This window comes from Pteropus vampyrus, unplaced genomic scaffold, assembly GCF_000151845.1.
Source record: "Pteropus vampyrus isolate Shadow unplaced genomic scaffold, Pvam_2.0 Scaffold43, whole genome shotgun sequence".
NCBI classification, from domain to species: domain Eukaryota; kingdom Metazoa; phylum Chordata; class Mammalia; order Chiroptera; family Pteropodidae; genus Pteropus; species Pteropus vampyrus.
The window spans coordinates 492,044-501,203 of record NW_011888824.1 but is presented as its reverse complement, the minus strand read 5'-3'; the positions used below and the strand labels follow the sequence as shown (position 1 = coordinate 501,203).

The window sequence follows — 9,160 nt, the reverse complement described above, 5'->3', positions numbered from 1 at the left end:
TGTTGAAAGATAGTCAAGAAAAAAAAAAATAACCACTCCAACTTCAGCATAGACCACATCATCTGTGCACAATTACCTTGTTAAGCAGTCCACATGTTGTACAGTGTAGTTGCATGTCAACAGTGTGAATGGCCAGCAAAGGGGGCCTCCAAAGCTCAGGAAGGGGTTTCATCATCGTTATTTAATGTTCTTTCCAAGCATTTCTCAAAGAGAAGAGGCCTAACAGTTCCTTTTTAAAGAAGGAACATTCCAAGTTATGTTAATAGCCACATGTGTATTAAAGGCAACTTAGCCCCCAACTATTTCTTCCCTTGTGGATGATTCTAAAAGTCCAAAATATGTGGGAAGCCACAGTAAAATCTTTCAAGACCTAAACCCTCAATTACATCTACCACTAATGGTTGGAAAGGTGTGGTAAATGGGGAAGGGTAGGGATCTGAAGCTCCAGCCTCACCTAAGGTGATGTGGGCTCAGTGGTGAGCGCTCTTAGCTTGCAGGGTGAATGACTGGGAATTTTTTAATCTTCTGGAGAGTCTGAGAGCCACCATCCACTACTTCATGTGCAACAGAGTGAAGACTTTCATTCATGGAAGGGATAAATTGCTAGACTGGGTTACATTTGGTGACTTGGGTTGTGTTCTTGGAACTGCCATTCACAAATCTTAAGGAAGTCACATGTAGGAGTCCTATTCCCAAGTTTCTGTTTATAAAAATCATGATAATAATGAGAATGTTTTATTTCATAGGGTTTAATGATGGCTAATTAGATTAAAATTCTCAAGGAATCGATACTTTATTCTTTTCGATCTTTCTTGATTTCCTGTTTCTCCACAAACATAACAAATATATTACCATTCTGCTGTATTGTTAAAAAATACCAAGACATACTATAAAAAGAATTTGGTTTTACTATAAAATTCACATGGTCCCTCGAAGTCTTAAAAGGCCATAGTTAGCTCCAAATGGATGGTTTTAATATTGGCTAAGAGAAAATCAACATATTGAAATACATGGAACACGGAATCTCAGAATAGAAAAATATCCTGTGCATTATAAGGTGTATGATCAAAACTCTTGAAGAGTTTATAATAAGATTATTATGAGTACGGTAACAGCAAGAGAGAGAGAGAGAGAGAGAGAGAGAGAGAGAGAGAGAGAGAGAGAGAGAGAAACACCAGAGACATTCATAGACTCAAAAGTATGTTTATATTGTGATATGGGCCATCAAGTGCCAGGAAATTCAAAGGGAAGGGCTGACACTTCGTCCCTAAGTCATGCCATAGAGATCTGAATTCTTGCACTATTATAAATGACTCAGCAAATGTTTGTGTGTACCTGGGTGGTAAAGTGGAAATAGTGGCTTCTTATAACTTCATCCAACTCTGACTTATCCCAGCCCTTTTGATTGACAGCAGGTCAGCATTGGGAGAAAAAAGGTCTTTGAATTTGTGTGCAAAACTGTTAAGATGCACTAATTTTGTCTTGTAAGCAAGTGTTTATCTGGCAAATGCTTTTTAGAGAGCATTTTTTTTTTTTTCCTGGTAAAATGAGGAATTCACTAAGCTGGCCATTGAGCCCTGTTTACAGAGCTATATAAGGTATGTGTGTGTCTACATGGACATCATTTGTGCAGATCCTTTGGTTAAGGCTTGTGAGATGTTCAACTTTGGATGTACTACATTCCTTCTCTTATGTTTTTTGTTGTTTTTTCCCCCCTAAAAAAAGTTACTTGATCAGATATCAGACATAGAGAAAACCTGGCAGGACTACAGGAAAGTGGCCAGACTTAAGAGTGTTTGTGTACTTAAAGAAGGAATCTTGCACATTTTCAACTTTGAGTTGTAGACATTTTCTTATAAGAGCAAGTAGGAGTCTGTGCCAGCCCTCAAAGCGGAAATCAAAGCTCCCAGGGAAACATACTGGAGGAATGTGACTCGGAGCCAAGACCCATACGCAATGCATACACTGAACTGTCAGATTTATAGGATGTCTGGCCGTATAAGGGCATCTGGACAGTAAGCCATTTGCCATTATGGTGTCTTGGGAGTAGGCTTCCGATGTTTCTAGCATGTGTCAAATTCAATCATGTGAATGAATTTCACCAAAAAAATGATGTGCCAGAAAGCTTTTTGAGAAATAGTGATAAATATTATCCTAAAGACTTCAGGAACCCTGGCTTGGCTTACATTGCCTTATATTTGCTTAAGATGAAAGGTTAAAGAGAGGGTGCACTCACAGAGAATTCAGAGGTGGGAATGAAGCACGGATGTTTATTATCTAAATTACATTAATTTTCTTCATCCTTTTTCTGCCTTATAATTAGCTCTCTGATTTTCTTAGGATATTTTCTGATGCAAAGGTATTTGTCAGAAAGTAGTTAATACTGTTTTCTTGTGGTCTGTGTTTTATGTTTGCCTGTTCGTTTACTTGCTCGTAGATGGAGTTGAGGGTTAGAGGAATGAGAAAAAACTATTTCCTGCAATTTACTACTTGTCTTACTTATTTTATTAGTTTAATTAGAATCCTGTGTTGTCTCTAGTCTGCTCGCATTGACCTGAGATGGTGCTGGAGAACATAGATGCTAGACGTGCCTCTAATACTTTTCCTGACAGATTAGCGACTCAAATTTATTACGATTTAGCGACTAGGAGTCTTTACAACCCTTGTTTTATCAACCTAAATGGGAAGAGTCTTCTTGGTGATACCTAAATGATAATGAGTGGGAATGAAAAAGAGTGGAGATAACCATTCCTTCAAATGTGTGATTTGAGGAAGCCAAGTCGATAGGCTTAAGAGAAAGGGAGAATTGAAACTAGATAATTTATTTCAAAGAATGAGAGTAAGTTTATTTCAAAAGATAAATATTTTGAAAGGATTGGAGTGAAATGTACATGAATGTGTCCCTAGAGATTCTGCTGGGGGCTGGGGAGGCAGCGACAAACTAAGCCAGGCCCCATCATTCATCCTTTGAAATGTGCTCCCACCTCTTGCCAAACAGCCTGCAGCCCTTTCTCACAACTTCAGGGCTCCCTAGAACATTTTTAAAAAACATTAGATAGAGCCCAGAGGACTGGCTAGAAGGCTGAAGATGTGAGTTCTGTACCTGCCATTCACCTGCCATGTGAGCGCAGGGAAGACATCCTCTGAGCCCCGAATGTTCTTCCTGTTCATAGTTATTTTTCAGTCCAAGGAGATCATCTTTATGAAAATACTTTTACATGATGTATTAGGATTTTAAATTTACCCATTTCTTCTGTTCTTTAGTGGCTCTTCCTTGCCTTTAAGACTAAGTACAACTCAGCTTTGACTTTAAAAGCCCATCAGAGTTTGACTTTATAACACCTTTTATCTTTGCAGAGATTTTAGTGTTAAAACTCTGTGAGAATGCAGAGAAAATCAAATCCTACTTCTTTGATTTTTAGAATAGATGCTTAGAATTGATAGAGATATTTAACAAAGGAAACTTTTTTGTCTTATGTCTCTTATGTTCCTCACATGTCATCTGTGTGAAAGAAATACGACAATGTATTTCTCTTTTAATCATAATTTTCAGGATATATAAAAAGAAAATTCTATACCCAGCTTTAGTCGCATGATAACATCTGCTCCCTTCAATTCAACTTTATAGTTTGTATTCCATTTTTCAGGAGGTAAAGAGGTTTCCAAATAGCCCTTTCTTCAATGAAAAGCCTGTACCACTGATCCTTAGGTAAGAATATTGTATGTAAATATTAAAGAAACACCTAAAAATTTATCGTTGCTCATGTTGATGATGTTTTCTTTAGATTATGTCTCAGAAATCAAGATGGTGTCCTTTTAACGTAATGCCACAGACATTTTACACTCTACATATATTTGGTTTAACATTTTTATTTTATTTCATTACATAATATGAACTGTGGTACCATTACAGTGACAAGTTAGTTTTCAAGTTAAATGGGAACTGATAGCCAGTACAGTCTTAAGTTCAAATTGTCCAAAGAGTTTATGAAATGTTTTTCTATCTGTGAGTTTTTAAAGAACTATGCTTATGAGAATCATATAGTAAAAGCTGGACACATGGTTAAGGCTTTTTGAGAAGATGTCTTACCTTCTAGGTTGGAGCTTATGCCATTTATGAAGAAAAGCATACCACCAGATTTGAAGTAAAAGTGAACTAGTGCATTGTTTAATTTGACATTAGAACGCACAATGGAATTTTGTGTGATCAGTTTAATAAGAAAACTTGTTAGAGCTCTGTCTGGGTACCTGAAAAGAATACCCTACATGTCTCTATCACCCTCCGTTTAGGTAGAAACTTTACATTTCAAAGCCCTTTCACATACACAGTCTCACTTCAGCTTCATGACAACCCTGCGAGGCATTATTCTCCCTATTCTTCCAGTGAGAAAAATGAGGTCCAAGACAGCTAATATATAACACGAGCTTGGTTAGAGGTGGAGCAGGGACATGTGAATTTGAATTCACTTCTTTTTAAAGAGAACACCCTTGCCTCTATTCTAAACTCTACTGTCTTTTCTTCGCATTCGATATACAGTGATGTCTGAACACTGTATATTCTTAAGATAGTTATCTCAGATCTTAAACTTCTTGACGCGCATACCCTGGAAGGCATATAAAACACTAGCGGCTAATTGGCAGAGTCAGTATTATGCTGTGTTCTGCGATAAGCATGAAGCAGAAAGATAATGTTTACTGATCTGTTAGGAGAGAACCTTGGGCTCCTTAGACAAAGATTTTTTTTTTTTTTGGACAAGATTTTTGTGATTTCTGTGGACAGATGTGTTGCTTCTTATCTGTTAATGAGCTGGGGTAGCTAAAAAAGGAAAAAAATGGATCAAGATGATGGATATGCTTTGGGAAGCTTAATATCAGGGTGTGTACTACTGTGACATCAGCTTCAGCCCACACTGAAAATGTTCAGTCTCTAATTCACTGTGATCTTGTTTAGGCTGAGACTCGGACCAACCACAGGCATCATAAAAGTCTCCTTGAGTACTTGCATCATTCACTGATAAGCTATTATGAACAAAAATCATGACAGAGTCTCAGACAGGCCATTAGCATTGAAGCAATATCTACTATAAACATAGATCTTTTTTTCACAAGTATCTCTTAATAGACATGTCCTGGCACATTATTGACATAGTGCTTATTTTATGAACTTCATCTTCTGTGAAAATGCACTTTCCTCAAACTGAGTGTATTGTATTTCAGGCTTACAGCTTGCCCCTGCTCTCCTTTCACCATCGAATGATTTGATTTGAATTCATATTGTTAATAGAATGAGATCTATGGCATTAACCACACATGGCAGAGATTAAGAGTGTTGTCTAGGAATGGCAGGTTTATGATGAGGGAGTTTTCTTATTGACTCATGCGTGTGTGTGAAAGTTAACAACTAGAGGATAAAGTTTCATATAACCATAGACTTGCTAATGTTTGGAAATATTTCACCATTAAGCTATTTCTCACATACAGATGATGAAAGCAGATTTTGTCCAAATGAATCTTTTGTGGTGTTTGCATCCTTTCTGACTGCTCTCTGTTGATTCTTCTTACTCACGTATTTTGCCCTGCTGTTTCCATATATGGCTTATTCCCGAGACTCTGACTGTTTGCTTTTAGCACTGTAGGTAAGTAAGCAAACTTCCCGTCCAGCTTCAGATAGACTTTGAACCAATTTTACTTTGCAGTAAAGCCAAACGTATCCCCTGTTGCCTTTGACTGCTTTACAGGCAGGCTCCTCACTCACCAGTCAAGCAGATTTTTCCTGTCCAGTTTCTGAAGGAGCTGACAGATGGGGGCCCACGCATGGTGGTGCCACTTATGCCTCTCTGATGTTCTCTCCTTACTCACTGAAGCTTGCTCTTAATCTTGAGAGGGCTTAGGAACTCCAAACTCCTATACTTCTCATGCATGACATCCAGCTTTCCAAGAAGGGAAATGGCCTTATCTTGAGCAAAAATGGCAATCCAGAAGCCATTTTGTCTACAATGAGTGCCAAAGACTAGGAGAATTCTTAGGCTTTCTGTGTGCGAGGGCAGGTGACCAAATGCATCGACAGGAACATCACTTGGCATCCTTTAGAGGAGCACTGCTGAGGGTCACTTTGCTTGGGGTTCCTTATTTTTCCTGGCAATGTCAGTAGTAGAGAAATACTACTATTGTACTATTTTAGACAGCTCAATATTCAATCTAGCTAGGCCTAGAAAAGCAAAGGAAAGAAAAATGATATCAATAGATCATTTAAAAACACCTTTTTGATGTTTACATTTATTTTTAAGATCTCAAGAATAAAGCCTGAAAAAATAAACTGGATTCATATTGCACTAAACAAGATTTTCAGTGATTCTAGTTTGACATTCTACTATGAAATTTTATTACTTTAAAATAGATTACTTCTGTAATTTAAAGTATTTTATAAAATTAGCCACCATTTTGGATTTAGCTAGGCCAACTTTTTGTTACTTTGATTTCAAATGTCCTGTTAATAGACATAATATAAACTTAGTTTGAATATGGTATTTGATGGACTTTGTATTTCTCTTTCTATTTCAGGAGAGGTCTTTTCTTCTTTATTTCATTATTTAGTCATTAAATGCCTAATAGCAAACTATTTAATCTTTCTAAGCCTCACTTGTCTCCTCTTAACTAATAGCATTCACTACACAAGATTATTATGATAGTTCGTGAGGATTAAATATCGCAAATCTTGTAAAGCACAGAACACGATGCTTGTCACAGAGTAAGCACTCAATAAATATTCCTTAAAGTAAAACTTTCCTTTTAGTTCATCATTAAATATTTTCAGATACTAAATTTCTGCCTTAGCCCATTGCCAAATATTAGCCCTTAGCCCAGTAGGTTTCCAGGTCATACATTATGCAGATTACATGGAAAGAAAAGAATGTTGTGACAGTTTCTATCGATAGCCTTTTTCTAGCAAGACACATACCATTGTTATGTCACTCATGAATGAGTTACGAATTGTGATTCTGTTCTTAAGGATCCTTTTTTTCTTTTTTGCCGTCAGATTGCCACAGGGGGGAGCAAATAATACAGTTAAGGAATTTGATGCCAATTATTATTAAGAATTCCTATCTAAAACATCTAAACAGATTCTATTAATACTCATGAGCAAGTAGAAATTTTGATGATAAAACAATAAATTAGACTGCTATTCAATTTCAAATTTAGTTATTTTGTGATAGTTGCAAAAACAGTGCTTGGAAATGTGTGTGTGAGTGTGTGTGTCTACGTGTGTGTACACCCACGGGCAATATTTGTGCTGTAGGCAAGGGAAGAAAAATTACGTTTCTAGTTTTTGCTATTAAAATCATGAAATGAAAGAGAGAGAGGAAGAAGGAGAAAGTGAGTAAGTGCTGATATATATAACATGAAGGCCGGAATGGCTTCAATACAATAATGTGACAGAGCCTCACAACATGGATGATACAGAACCCATGTGCACATATGGGGAAATTTAACCTTATGAAATTCAATAGCAAGATAAGACATTTCTAAACTAGAGAAGACTGTGCAAGTGGAGGATGAAATATTTCTTTGAATAATACAACTGTATTGAGTAGCTGCAAAAATTGTGACTTAATTTTATACTACTACTAGCCCAAATGCTGTTATTTTTCTCTGCCTCTTTGGAAGAAGTGAGGCACAACAGAAGTCCTGGAAAAGCAGGACAGAGAAACTTAAAGGTTGACTGTTTCCTGTTGGGAGACCATCATCTTTCAGATGGTTGGTCAGTGTTCCTTTTATCTCTCTGCCTCTCTCCAAAAGTTTTTCTTCAGGACTTCCTGATATACCACAGTTGAGACTACCTTTCACACACAGATTCTTCCCTTCCAAACTCTCCAGTTTGGTTCAGTGTTCTGAAGAATCCTTGTCCTAAAGATTCTTATTTTTATAGGATTTCTTTATGTGTCTCATTTTAGCATGCTTATTGATTTTCTGACTATTGAGGGCTTTGTACTTGGCTCATGCTCTTCCATTGCACCCCAACTTTTGCCACCATAATGGGTTATCCAAATATCTACTAGCACAACCATCCAAACTTACTTCTAAGTTCTTGTTGTCTCCTTCTTTTAAGCCAACCAGGACTTGCCCCAAATCTTGTCATTATCTAGAACTGCTCTATCCCCTAGGGTCCTAAACCATCTATCCTCACATCATTACCCTTTACATTGTTTTTTGAGACCTTGATCTCTTGCTTCCTTTCTTTCTGAACACATTGCTTTGCTTCTTTCTCTGTCCGTGGCACCATGTTTTATGTTAGCAGTTTCTTGTTAGCACCTCTGGCATTCAACCTCCCTTTTTTCAAACCAACCCCCTGCTTCAGTTATTCCTACGTGGCCTGCCACACATTTGGGGTCTCCAGTCTAGTTGGGCCCTCAGTCACCACCTTCCCATCTTCTTTGTGTCCCTTCCAAACCTTGCTGCTTCCCTCGAGGTTTCTACCCTGTCCTCTGGCTCTCAACAGATCAGCCCCATTCACTTCCTATCTTGCTCTAGTTAGTTTCAGTAACTTACAATTTTATCATGCTATTTCATGCCTTTGATGACTTGCTCATATTGCTCATTCAGCCCTTGGGAGGAGCTGCAAGGCATGTAGTAAGAAATCATTTTATATTTGATATAGTACATATATACTCACACATACACATACACAATGAAACAAAAATTTTATAGAAACAATATTGTTATTATATGTGATACCTTTGGTATTTTAAACTCTATTACATTTAATTAAAAATAAATACTGGTCTTGACCTCCAAAATTATTTTAACTGAACCCACATATTAGACTACACACACACACACACACACACACACATACACACACACATATATTTTTATGTATATATACACACACGTGTACATGTACACATAGCTTTGGAACTACAAGTGATCAGGATGGGCTACCTGAATAAGCAGTGAAGGGAGGTGGGAGGTCATGTGAGGATTGATATGAGATTTGGGGATGCTGTGGACATTTTGGGACTACCAAGGGAGCACTGGTAGTTGCTGGGAAACCACTGTGAAAGTCCAGGTGAAATACAGAGCTGAGCCACAGAAAACCTGGGTTCTTGGTGCTAAATCAAGCTTATCAGTTCTATGAGCCAATATGTCCCATTTTTTAAAA

At 37.4% G+C, this 9,160-nt stretch overlaps 1 long non-coding RNA gene across 1 annotated transcript in view; it reads left to right on the top strand.

Annotated features, from left to right (window-relative positions):
• Positions 1–2,171: 2,171 nt before the first annotated feature.
• LOC111738767 overlaps positions 2,172–9,160 on the top strand; it is a 10,135-nt gene continuing 3,146 nt past the window's right edge. The window contains exons 1-2 of the long non-coding RNA XR_002779975.1: positions 2,172–2,249; positions 3,648–3,709. This is a non-coding gene — a long non-coding RNA (uncharacterized LOC111738767). The remainder of the gene's footprint in view (positions 2,250–3,647; positions 3,710–9,160) is intronic.